Source organism: Mixophyes fleayi, unplaced genomic scaffold (assembly GCF_038048845.1).
Source record: "Mixophyes fleayi isolate aMixFle1 unplaced genomic scaffold, aMixFle1.hap1 Scaffold_2743, whole genome shotgun sequence".
Lineage (NCBI taxonomy): Eukaryota > Metazoa > Chordata > Amphibia > Anura > Limnodynastidae > Mixophyes > Mixophyes fleayi.
The window spans coordinates 33555-43878 of record NW_027446817.1 but is presented as its reverse complement, the minus strand read 5'-3'; the positions used below and the strand labels follow the sequence as shown (position 1 = coordinate 43878).

At 34.3% G+C, this 10324-nt stretch overlaps 6 non-coding genes across 6 annotated transcripts; all 6 read left to right on the top strand.

The window, feature by feature from the left end:
- The first annotated feature begins 731 nt into the window (after positions 1-731).
- TRNAG-UCC (transfer RNA glycine (anticodon UCC)) lies at positions 732-803 on the top strand. Its single transcript has one exon. It is a non-coding gene; the product is annotated as a tRNA-Gly (tRNA).
- An 833-nt stretch (positions 804-1636) lies between these two features.
- Positions 1637-1708, top strand: TRNAG-UCC (transfer RNA glycine (anticodon UCC)). The gene has a single exon. It is a non-coding gene; the product is annotated as a tRNA-Gly (tRNA).
- Positions 1709-2614: 906 nt separating this feature from the next.
- On the top strand, positions 2615-2686 carry TRNAG-UCC (transfer RNA glycine (anticodon UCC)). The gene has a single exon. It is a non-coding gene; the product is annotated as a tRNA-Gly (tRNA).
- Positions 2687-6909: 4223 nt separating this feature from the next.
- TRNAG-UCC (transfer RNA glycine (anticodon UCC)) lies at positions 6910-6980 on the top strand. The gene has a single exon. It is a non-coding gene; the product is annotated as a tRNA-Gly (tRNA).
- Positions 6981-8687: 1707 nt separating this feature from the next.
- TRNAG-UCC (transfer RNA glycine (anticodon UCC)) lies at positions 8688-8759 on the top strand. The gene has a single exon. It is a non-coding gene; the product is annotated as a tRNA-Gly (tRNA).
- Positions 8760-9636: 877 nt separating this feature from the next.
- TRNAG-UCC (transfer RNA glycine (anticodon UCC)) lies at positions 9637-9708 on the top strand. The gene has a single exon. It is a non-coding gene; the product is annotated as a tRNA-Gly (tRNA).
- Positions 9709-10324: the final 616 nt, after the last annotated feature.

Sequence of the window (10324 nt, the reverse complement as noted above, 5' to 3'; positions counted from 1 at the left end):
TTAATAGTTTAAAGAATTTGGAAATTTTATCATATGACAACTTCTTCTTCTTCTTCTTCTTCTTCTTCTTCTTCTTCTTCTTCTTCTTCTTCTTCTTCTTCTTCTTCTTCTCTTCTTCTTCTTTTTCTTCTTCTTCCACTGTATGCTAGAATAATGAACAATTAAAAATCAACAGTTCTAAATAGACTGGTGCCAATAAGACTATTGAAATGCATTTTCTTATTGGTTGTCTAGCTTTTAACACCAATTTACTCTTGCAGAAATGCGTGGAGAAAGACTTGTATATCCCTCCAATATTCACAGTTTTAACCATTTTCAAACCCTACTGTGTATTAAATGTATCTTTTCAATCATTAAAGGGAGTGCTTTGCAGTCGACACTTCGTGATACACTGGTGGGCATAGCGTTCTTCTAAGCAGTTGACTTGGTTTTTATACCGGACTGCTTTTCTCTTTTACCTTTTAACATTCTAAAAATTGTCCCACAGAAGATCAATTCCTCTTGCCAGTAATGGAGGTGTAGCCAAATCCTTTGTTCATGGCCAACCAATTCATTTTCTTTTCTCAATTCTTTGAAACCTTTGTGTAAAAAGTGGACCATGAACATTGAACTTATGCACAGATAAGCCTCTTTCGTTCAGGAATTTCTTTTCAATTCATTATTTAAATCCTGTTTTATGATTGCTCACTAGATTTTGCAATTGATTTTTAAACATTTAAAAAAAAACAAAAGCGTTGGTGGTATAGTGGTGAGCATAGCTGCCTTCCAAGCAGTTGACCTGGGTTCGATTCCCAGCCAACGCATTGTGTTTATAGTATTGAATCTTTAGTTCTTCAAGATGCTGCTTAAAAAGTGCTCAGAACACAAACTGCTTAGAGAAATTTTAATAGTTTAAAGAATTTGGAAATTTTATCATATGACAACTTCTTCTTCTTCTTCTTCTTCTTCTTCTTCTTCTTCTTCTTCTTCTTCTTCTTCTTCTTCTTCTTCTTCTTCTTCTTCTTCTTCTTCTTTTTCTTCTTCTTCTTCTTCTTCTCTCTCATTCACTGTATGCTAGAATAATGAACAATTAAAAATCAACAGTTCTAAATAGACTGGTGCCAATAAGACTATTGAAATGCATTTTCTTATTGGTTGTCTAGCTTTAACACCAATTTACTCTTGCAGAAATGCGTGGAGAAAGACTTGTATATCCCTCCAATATTCACAGTTTTAACCATTTTCAAACCCTACTGTGTATTAAATGTATCTTTTCAATCATTAAAGGGAGTGCTTTGCAGTCGACACTTCGTGATACACTGGTGGGCATAGCGTTCTTCTAAGCAGTTGACTTGGTTTTTATACGGACTGCTTTTCTCTTTTACCTTTTAACATTCTAAAAATTGTCCCACAGAAGATCAATTCCTCTTGCCAGTAATGGAGGTGTAGCCAAATCCTTTGTTCATGGCCAACCAATTCATTTTCTTTTCTCAATTCTTTGAAACCTTTGTGTAAAAAGTGGACCATGAACATTGAACTTATGCACAGATAAGCCTCTTTCGTTCAGGAATTTCTTTTCAATTCATTATTTAAATCCTGTTTTATGATTGCTCACTAGATTTTGCAATTGATTTTTAAACATTTAAAAAAAACAAAAGCGTTGGTGGTATAGTGGTGAGCATAGCTGCCTTCCAAGCAGTTGACCTGGGTTCGATTCCCAGCCAACGCATTGTGTTTATAGTATTGAATCTTTAGTTCTTCAAGATGCTGCTTAAAAAGTGCTCAGAACACAAACTGCTTAGAGAAATTTTAATAGTTTAAAGAATTTGGAAATTTTATCATATGACAACTTCTTCTTCTTCTTCTTCTTCTTCTTCTTCTTCTTCTTCTTCTTCTTCTTCTTCTTCTTCTTCTTCTTCTTCTTCTTCTTCTTCTTCTTCTTCTTCTTCTTCTTCTTCTTCTTCTTCTTCTTCTTCTTCTTCTTCTTCTTCTTCTTCTTCTTCTTCTTCTTCTTCTTCTTCTTCTTCTTCTCTCTCATTCACTGTATGCTAGAATAATGAACAATTAAAAAATCAACAGTTCTAAATAGACTGGTGCCAATAAGACTATTGAAATGCATTTTCTTATTGGTTGTCTAGCTTTTAACACCAATTTACTCTTGCAGAAATGCGTGGAGAAAGACTTGTATATCCCTCCAATATTCACAGTTTTAACCATTTTCAAACCCTACTGTGTATTAAATGTATCTTTTCAATCATTAAAGGGAGTGCTTTGCAGTCGACACTTCGTGATACACTGGTGGGCATAGCGTTCTTCTAAGCAGTTGACTTGGTTTTTATACCGGACTGCTTTTCTCTTTTACCTTTTAACATTCTAAAAATTGTCCCACAGAAGATCAATTCCTCTTGCCAGTAATGGAGGTGTAGCCAAATCCTTTGTTCATGGCCAACCAATTCATTTTCTTTTCTCAATTCTTTGAAACCTTTGTGTAAAAAGTGGACCATGAACATTGAACTTATGCACAGATAAGCCTCTTTCGTTCAGGAATTTCTTTTCAATTCATTATTTAAATCCTGTTTTATGATTGCTCACTAGATTTTGCAATTGATTTTTAAACATTTAAAAAAAAACAAAAGCGTTGGTGGTATAGTGGTGAGCATAGCTGCCTTCCAAGCAGTTGACCTGGGTTCGATTCCCAGCCAACGCATTGTGTTTATAGTATTGAATCTTTAGTTCTTCAAGATGCTGCTTAAAAAGTGCTCAGAACACAAACTGCTTAGAGAAATTTTAATAGTTTAAAGAATTTGGAAATTTTATCATATGACAACTTCTTCTTCTTCTTCTTCTTCTTCTTCTTCTTCTTCTTCTTCTTCTTCTTCTTCTTCTTCTTCTTCTTCTTCTTCTTCTTCTTCTCTTCTTCTTCTTCTTCTTCTTCTTCTTCTTCTTCTTCTTCTTCTTCTTCTTCTACTCTCTCATTCACTGTATGCTAGAATAATGAACAATTAAAATCAACAGTTCTAAATAGACTGGTACCAATAAGACTATTGAAATGCATTTTCTTATTGGTTGTCTAGCTTTTAACACCAATTTACTCTTGCAGAAATGCGTGGAGAAAGACTTGTATATCCCTCAATATTCACAGTTTTAACCATTTTCAAACCCTACTGTGTATTAAATGTATCTTTTCAATCATTAAAGGGAGTGCTTTGCAGTCGACACTTCGTGATACACTGGTGGGCATAGCGTTCTTCTAAGCAGTTGACTTGGTTTTTATACCGGACTGCTTTTCTCTTTTACCTTTTAACATTCTAAAAATTGTCCCACAGAAGATCAATTCCTCTTGCCAGTAATGGAGGTGTAGCCAAATCCTTTGTTCTTGGCAACCAATTCATTTTCTTTTCTCAATTCTTTGAAACCTTTGTGTAAAAAGTGGACCATGAACACTGAACTTATGCACAGATAAGCCTCTTTCGTTCAGAATTTCTTTTCAATTCATTATTTAAATCCTGTTTTATGATTGCTCACTAGATTTTGCAATTGATTTTTAAACATTTAAAAAAAAAAACAAAAGTGTTGGAGGTATAGTGGTGAGCATAGCTACCTTCCAAGCAGTTGACCTGGGTTTGATTCCCAGCCAACGCATTGTGTTTATAGTATTGAATCTTTAGTTCTTCAAGATGCTGCTTAAAAAGTGCTCAGAACACAAACTGCTTAGAGAAATTTTAATAGTTTAAAGAATTTGGAAATTTTATCATATGACAACTTCTTCTTCTTCTTCTTCTTCTTCTTCTTCTTCTTCTTCTTCTTCTTCTTCTTCTTCACTGTATGCTAGAATAATGAACAATTAAAAATCAACAGTTCTAAATAGACTGGGTACCAATAAGACTATTGAAATGCATTTTCTTATTGGTTGTCTAGCTTTTAACACCAATTTACTCTTGCAGAAATGCGTGGAGAATGACTTGTATATCCCTCCAATATTCACAGTTTTAACCATTTTCAAACCCTACTGTGTATTAAATGTATCTTTTCAATCATTAAAGGGAGTGCTTTGCAGTCGACACTTCGTGATACACTGGTGGGCATAGCGTTCTTCTAAGCAGTTGACTTGGTTTTTATACCGGACTGCTTTTCTCTTTTACCTTTTAACATTCTAAAAATTGTCCCACAGAAGATCAATTCCTCTTGCCAGTAATGGAGGTGTAGCCAAATCCTTTGTTCTTGGCCAACCAATTCATTTTCTTTTCTCAATTCTTTGAAACCTTTGTGTAAAAAGTGGACCATGAACACTGAACTTATGCACAGATAAGCCTCTTTCGTTCAGGAATTTCTTTTCAATTCATTATTTAAATCCTGTTTTATGATTGCTCACTAGATTTTGCAATTGATTTTTAAACATTTAAAAAAAAAAAACAAAAGTGTTGGAGGTATAGTGGTGAGCATAGCTACCTTCCAAGCAGTTGACCTGGGTTTGATTCCCAGCCAACGCATTGTGTTTATAGTATTGAATCTTTAGTTCTTCAAGATGCTGCTTAAAAAGTGCTCAGAACACAAACTGCTTAGAGAAATTTTAATAGTTTAAAGAATTTGGAAATTTTATCATATGACAACTTCTTCTTCTTCTTCTTCTTCTTCTTCTTCTTCTTCTTCTTCTTCTTCTTCTTCACTGTATGCTAGAATAATGAACAATAAAAATCAACAGTTCTAAATAGACTGGTACCAATAAGACTATTGAAATGCATTTTCTTATTGGTTGTCTAGCTTTTAACACCAATTTACTCTTGCAGAAATGCGTGGAGAAAGACTTGTATATCCCTCCAATATTCACAGTTTTAACCATTTTCAAACCCTACTGTGTATTAAATGTATCTTTTCAATCATTAAAGGGAGTGCTTTGCAGTCGACACTTCGTGATACACTGGTGGGCATAGCGTTCTTCTAAGCAGTTGACTTGGTTTTTATACCGGACTGCTTTTCTCTTTTACCTTTTAACATTCTAAAAATTGTCCCACAGAAGATCAATTCCTCTTGCCAGTAATGGAGGTGTAGCCAAATCCTTGTTCTTGGCCAACAATTCATTTTCTTTTCTCAATTCTTTGAAACCTTTGTGTAAAAAGTGGACCATGAACACTGAACTTATGCACAGATAAGCCTCTTTCGTTCAGGAATTTCTTTTCAATTCATTATTTAAATCCTGTTTTATGATTGCTCACTAGATTTTGCAATTGATTTTTAAACATTTAAAAAAAAACAAAGGTGTTGGAGGTATAGTGGTGAGCATAGCTACCTTCCAAGCAGTTGACCTGGGTTTGATTCCCAGCCAACGCATTGTGTTTATAGTATTGAATCTTTAGTTCTTCAAGATGCTGCTTAAAAAGTGCTCAGAACACAAACTGCTTAGAGAAATTTTAATAGTTTAAAGAATTTGGAAATTTTATCATATGACAACTTCTTCTTCTTCTTCTTCTTCTTCTTCTTCTTCTTCTTCTTCTCTTCTTTCTCATTCACTGTATGCTAGAATAATGAACAATTAAAAATCAACAGTTCTAAATAGACTGGTGCCAATAAGACTATTGAAATGCATTTTCTTATTGGTTGTCTAGCTTTTAACACCAATTTACTCTTGCAGAAATGCGTGGAGAAAGACTTGTATATCCTCCAATATTCACAGTTTTAACCATTTTCAACCCTACTGTGTATTAAATGTATCTTTTCAATCATTAAGGGAGTGCTTTGCAGTCGACACTTCGTGATACACTGGTGGGCATAGCGTTCTTCTAAGCAGTTGACTTGGTTTTTATACCGGACTGCTTTCTCTTTTACCTTTTAACATTCTAAAAATTGTCCCACAGAAGATCAATTCCTCTTGCCAGTATGGAGGTGTAGCCAAATCCTTTGTTCTTGGCCAACCAATTCATTTTCTTTTCTCAATTCTTGAAACCTTTGTGTAAAAAGTGGACCATGAACATTGAACTTATGCACAGATAAGCCTCTTTCGTTCAGGAATTTCTTTTCATTCATTATTTAAATCCTGTTTTATGATTGCTCACTAGATTTTGCAATTGATTTTTAAACATTTAAAAAAAAACAAAAGTGTTGGAGGTATAGTGGTGAGCATAGCTACCTTCCAAGCAGTTGACCTGGGTTTGATTCCCAGCCACGCATTGTGTTTATAGTATTGAATCTTTAGTTCTACAAGATGCTGCTTAAAAGTGCTCAGAACACAAACTGCTTAGAGAAATTTTAATAGTTTAAAGAATTTGGAATTTTATCATATGACAACTTCTTCTTCTTCTTCTTCTTCTTCTTCTTCTTCCTCTTCTTCTTCTTCTCTCTCATTCACTGTATGCTAGAATAATGAACAATTAAAAATCAACAGTTCTAAATAGACTGGTGCCAATAAGACTATTGAAATGCATTTTCTTATTGGTTGTCTAGCTTTTAACACCAATTTACTCTTGCAGAAATGCGTGGAGAAAGACTTGTATATCCCTCCAATATTCACAGTTTTAACCATTTTCAAACCTACTGTGTATTAAATGTATCTTTTCAATCATTAAAGGGAGTGCTTTGCAGTCGACACTTCGTGATACACTGGTGGGCATAGCGTTCTTCTAAGCAGTTGACTTGGTTTTTATACCGGACTGCTTTTCTCTTTTACCTTTTAACATTCTAAAATTGTCCCACAGAAGATCAATTCCTCTTGCCAGTAATGGAGGTGTAGCCAAATCCTTTGTTCATGGCAACCAATTCATTTTCTTTTCTCAATTCTTTGAAACCTTTGTGTAAAAAGTGGACCATGAACATTGAACTTATGCACAGATAAGCCTCTTTCGTTCAGGAATTTCTTTTCATTCATTATTTAAATCCTGTTTTATGATTGCTCACTAGATTTTGCAATTGATTTTAAACATTTAAAAAAAAACAAAAGCGTTGGTGGTATAGTGGTGAGCATAGCTGCCTTCCAAGCAGTTGACCTGGGTTCGATTCCAGCCAACGCATTGTGTTTATAGTATTGAATCTTTAGTTCTTCAAGATGCTGCTTAAAAAGTGCTCAGAACACAAACTGCTTAGAGAAATTTTAATAGTTTAAAGAATTTGGAAATTTATCATATGACAACTTCTTCTTCTTCTTCTTCTTCTTCTTCTTCTTCTTCTTCTTCTTCTTCTTCTTCTTCTTCTTCTTCTTCTTCTTCTTCTTCTTCTTCTTCTTCTTCTTCTTCTTCTTCTTCTTCTTCTTCTTCTTCTTCTTCTTCTTCTTCTTCTTCTTCTCTCTCATTCACTGTATGCTAGAATAATGAACAATTAAAAATCAACAGTTCTAAATAGACTGGTGCCAATAAGACTATTGAAATGCATTTTCTTATTGGTTGTCTAGCTTTAACACCAACTTACTCTTGCAGAAATGCGTGGAGAAAGACTTGTATATCCCTCCAATATTCACAGTTTTAACCATTTTCAAACCCTACTGTGTATTAAATGTATCTTTTCAATCATTAAGGGAGTGCTTTGCAGTCGACACTTCGTGATACACTGGTGGGCATAGCGTTCTTCTAAGCAGTTGACTTGGTTTTTATACCGGACTGCTTTTCTCTTTTACCTTTTAACATTCTAAAATTGTCCCACAGAAGATCAATTCCTCTTGCCAGTAATGGAGGTGTAGCCAAATCCTTTGTTCTTGGCCAACCAATTCATTTTCTTTTCTCAATTCTTTGAAACCTTTGTGTAAAAAGTGGACCATGAACATTGAACTTATGCACAGATAAGCCTCTTTCGTTCAGGAATTTCTTTTCAATTCATTATTTAAATCCTGTTTTATGATTGCTCACTAGATTTTGCAATTGATTTTTAAACATTTAAAAAAAAAAAAAAAGTGTTGGAGGTATAGTGGTGAGCATAGCTGCCTTCCAAGCAGTTGACCTGGGTTTGATTCCCAGCCAACGCATTGTGTTTATAGTATTGAATCTTTAGTTCTCAAGATGCTGCTTAAAAAGTGCTCAGAACACAAACTGCTTAGAGAAATTTTAATAGTTTAAAGAATTTGGAAATTTTATCATATGACAACTTCTTCTTCTTCTTCTTCTTCTTCTTCTTCTTCTTCTTCTCTCTCATTCACTGTATGCTAGAATAATGAACAATTAAAAATCAACAGTTCTAAATAGACTGGTGCCAATAAGACTATTGAAATGCATTTTCTTATTGGTTGTCTAGCTTTTAACACCAATTTACTCTTGCAGAAATGCGTGGAGAAAGACTTGTATATCCCTCCAATATTCACAGTTTTAACCATTTTCAAACCCTACTGTGTATTAAATGTATCTTTTCAATCATTAAAGGGAGTGCTTTGCAGTCGACACTTCGTGATACACTGGTGGGCATAGCGTTCTTCTAAGCAGTTGACTTGGTTTTTATACCGGACTGCTTTTCTCTTTTACCTTTTAACATTCTAAAAATTGTCCCACAGAAGATCAATTCCTCTTGCCAGTAATGGAGGTGTAGCCAAATCCTTTGTTCATGGCCAACCAATTCATTTTCTTTTCTCAATTCTTTGAAACCTTTCTGTAAAAAGTGGACCATGAACATTGAACTTATGCACAGATAAGCCTCTTTCGTTCAGGTATTTCTTTTCAATTCATTATTTAAATCCTGTTTTATGATTGCTCACTAGATTTTGCAATTGATTTTTAAACATTTAAAAAAAAACAAAAGTGTTGGTGGTATAGTGGTGAGCATAGCTGTCTTCCAAGCAGTTGACCTGGGTTCGATTCCCAGCCAATGCATTGTGTTTATAGTATTGAATCTTTAGTTCTTCAAGATGCTGCTTAAAAAGTGCTCAGAACACAAACTGCTTAGAGAAATTTTAATAGTTTAAAGAATTTGGAAATTTTATCATATGACAACTTCTTCTTCTTCTTCTTCTTCTTCTTCTTCTTCTTCTTCTTCTTCTTCTTCTTTCTTCTTCTTCTTCTTCTTCTTCTTCTTCTTCTTCTTCTTCTTCTTCTTCTTCTTTCTTCTTCTTCTTCTTCTTCTTCTTCTTCTTCTTCTTCTTCTTCTTCTCTCTCATTCACTGTATGCTAGAATAATGAACAATTAAAAATCAACAGTTCTAAATAGACTGGTGCCAATAAGACTATTGAAATGCATTTTCTTATTGGTTGTCTAGCTTTTAACACCAATTTACTCTTGCAGAAATGCGTGGAGAAAGACTTGTATATCCCTCCAATATTCACAGTTTAACCATTTTCAAACCCTACTGTGTATTAAATGTATCTTTTCAATCATTAAAGGGAGTGCTTTGCAGTCGACACTTCGTGATACACTGGTGGGCATAGCGTTCTTCTAAGCAGTTGACTTGGTTTTTATACCGGACTGCTTTTCTCTTTTACCTTTTAACATTCTAAAAATTGTCCCACAGAGATCAATTCCTCTTGCCAGTAATGGAGGTGTAGCCAAATCCTTTGTTCATGGCCAACCAATTCATTTTCTTTTCTCAATTCTTTGAAACCTTTCTGTAAAAAGTGGACCATGAACATTGAACTTATGCACAGATAAGCCTCTTTCGTTCAGGTATTTCTTTTCAATTCATTATTTAAATCCTGTTTTATGATTGCTCACTAGATTTTGCAATTGATTTTTAAACATTTAAAAAAACCAAAAGCGTTGGTGGTATAGTGGTGAGCATAGCTGTCTTCCAAGCAGTTGACCTGGGTTCGATTCCCAGCCAATGCATTGTGTTTATAGTATTGAATCTTTAGTTCTTCAAGATGCTGCTTAAAAAGTGCTCAGAACACAAACTGCTTAGAGAAATTTTAATAGTTTAAAGAATTTGGAAATTTTATCATATGACAACTTCTTCTTCTTCTTCTTCTTCTTCTTCTTCTTCTTCTTCTTCTTCTTCTTCTTCTTCTTCTTCTTCTTCTTCTCTTCTTCTTCTTCTTCTTCTTCTTCTTCTTCTTCTTCTTCTTCTTCTTCTTCTTCTTCTTCTTCTTCTTCTTCTTCTTCTTCTTCTTCTTCTTCTTCTTCTTCTTCTTCTTCTTCTCTCTCATTCACTGTATGCTAGAATAATGAACAATTAAAAATCAACAGTTCTAAATAGACTGGTGCCAATAAGACTATTGAAATGCATTTTCTTATTGGTTGTCTAGCTTTTAACACCAATTTACTCTTGCAGAAATGCGTGGAGAAAGACTTGTATATCCCTCCAATATTCACAGTTTTAACCATTTTCAAACCCTACTGTGTATTAAATGTATCTTTTCAATCATTAAAGGGAGTGCTTTGCAGTCGACACTTCGTGATACACTGGTGGGCATAGCGTTCTTCTAAGCAGTTGACTTGGTTTTTA